The following is a 2,962-nucleotide window of genomic DNA, read 5'->3' as shown; positions in this document are numbered from 1 at the left end:
TCCTAAACACTATAGTTAATTACGAAAAAAAACAATCCCATCTAGAGTTTCACAGAGTCTCAAACTTTTCCTAAACAATATAGCTAATTAAGGAAAAAAATAGGAGACAAAAAACTAAATTGCTAAAAACAATAGTTTCCACCAAATATGATTTTCCTAAAATCTTTTTGATTTGATGCGCCATCAATTGTGGGATTTAGACATTTATTCATAGTTAAGGATTCCAAAAATCACAATTCTGACCACAATAATTATGGCATATTCCAATTCCTTAGATATATATTATAGCTATACCCTCACCAATCTGATTTTTGGAGCACTCGAAGAGACTCCATTTTTTTCTTAACTCTATTACTAATTATTAAAAATATATGATATAAATAAGAAAATAATCTCATTTAGAGTTTCACAGAGTCTCTAACTTTTCCTAAACACTATAGCTAAATACGAAAAAAAAAATCTCATCTAGAGTTTCACAGAGTCTCCAATTTTTCCTAAACAATATATCTATTTACGGAAAAAAAAATGAGACAAACAACTAAATTGCTAAAAACAATAGTTTCTACTGAAAACGATTTTCCTAAAAAGCCTTTTGATTTGATGCGTCATCCACTGTGGGATTTAGACATTTATTCATAGTTAAGGATTCCAAAAATCACAATTCTAGCCACAATAATTATGACATTCCAATTAAATTTATGAATTTATAATTTTTTAATACTATAATATAATTTTTCAACTCTATAATGTTATATATTCGGCAGAATAACGAGATTAAGTTAAAGTGGACATTGGACTTAAATAAATTATATACCAAACCAAAACAAATTACATGTGGAAAATTAAATTATACAAAAAATAACATCACAAAATATATAATGGAAAATGAAAAAAAACGGAAAAACAATAATGACAAATATTTTAAAATATATATAATGCTGAATGAAAATAACGTCAAAAAACAATTAATGGGGAACCGAAAACTGGATACAAATGCATTGAACTAAACCTCAAATAATATTTAACATGAAATCGGAAACTGGATGCAAATACAAGCATTAAACTAATCTTAAAAAATAATTAATAGAAAATCAGAATATGGATACAACTGTATTAAACTAACCTCAAAGAATAATTATCGGGAAATCAAAACTTGGATGCAAATACATCAAACTAACATAAAAAAATTATTGTCGGGAAATCGGAAATTAAATGTAAATACATTGAACTAACCTTCAAAGATTTAATTAATGGGAAATTGGAAATTAGATGCAACTCTATTGAACTAACCTCAAAGAAAAATTAATTGTAAATTGGAAACATGATGCAAATGCGTATAACTAATCTTAAAGAATAATTAACGGGAAATCGAAAACCGGATGCAACTGCACTGAACTAATCTCAAAAAATAAACGGGATGCAAATACATTGAACTAATCTCAAGAATAATTAACGGAAAATCGGAAACTAGATGCAAATTCATTGAACTAACCTCAAACAATAATTAACGGGAAATTAGAAACTAGATGTAAATGCAACCTTATCAAATAATAAACGAGAAATCAGAAATTGGAAATTGGATGCAAATGCATTAAACTAATCTCACATAATAATTAACGGGAATCAGAAACTGGATGCAAATGCATTGAATTAACTTCAAAAAAATAATTAACAGGAAATTGGAAACTGGATGCAGCTGTATTGAACTAATTTCAAAAACTAAATAACGAGAATCGGAAATCGGATGCAACTGCATTGAACTAGCCTCAAAAAATAATTAACAAAAAATCAAAAACCGAATGCAACTGCATTGAACTAACCCCATAGAATAATTGGTGGGAAATCATAAACTAAATGCAAATGCATTGAAATAACCTCAAAGAATAGTTAACGGAAAATCAGAAATCGGATGTAATTGCAGCGAACTAACCTCAAAACATAAATAATCATAAACTAGATGCAGATATATTGAATTAACCTTAAAGAGTTATTAACGGAAAATCAAAAACTGGATGCAAATGCAATGAACTAATCTCAAAGACTAACTAACGAAACATTGAAAAATGGATGAAACGGCACGTGCACTGAACTAACCTAAATGAATAATTAACGGAAAATTATAAATTTGATGTAACTGCATTAAACTAACCTCAAAAAATGAACTAACTTCAAAAAATAATTAACAGAAAATTGGAAACTTGATGCAAAAACATTGAACTAACCTCAAATAACAATTAGCATAAAAAGGGAAATTAGATGTAATTGTATTGAACTAACCTCAAAGAATAATTAACTGAAAATCAGAAACTAGATGCAACTGCATTAAACTAAAATTAGAGATTAACTAACGGAAAATCAGAAATTGGATGCAAATGCATTAAAATAACCTTAAATAATAGTTAACTGGAAATCGGAAGCCTGATGTAACTGTATCACACTAACCTCAAAGTATAAATAACTAGAAATTGTAAACTATTGAACTAACCTAGAAAAATAATTAACGGGAAATCAGAAATTGGTTGCAAATGTATTGAACTAACCTCAAAGAGTAATTAATAGGAGATTGGAACCTGGATGCAAATACAATGAACTAATCTAAAAGACTAATTAACGAAACATCGAAAACTGGATGCAACTGTACTGAATTAACCTTAATGAATAACAAATGGAAAATCATAAAGTGGATGCAATTGTACTGAACTAACCTCAAATAATAATTAACGAGAAATCGAAAATTTGATGCAATTATTGCATTGAACTAACCTCAAAGAATAATTAATGAGAAATTGGAAACTGGATGGAACGTACTACATTGAACTAACCGTAAAGAATAATTAATGGAAAATCAGAAACTTGATGCATATATATTGAACTAATAACCGTAAAACATGTTTGTATTACATGTAGGGGGAATGTCTCGACAAATATAGTTTTGTATTATAAGTAGTGTTTATCATAATTC

The sequence above is a fragment of the Coptis chinensis genome, chromosome 7 (assembly GCF_015680905.1).
Source record: "Coptis chinensis isolate HL-2020 chromosome 7, ASM1568090v1, whole genome shotgun sequence".
NCBI lineage: Eukaryota > Viridiplantae > Streptophyta > Magnoliopsida > Ranunculales > Ranunculaceae > Coptis > Coptis chinensis.
This window is presented reverse-complemented; position numbering follows the sequence as displayed.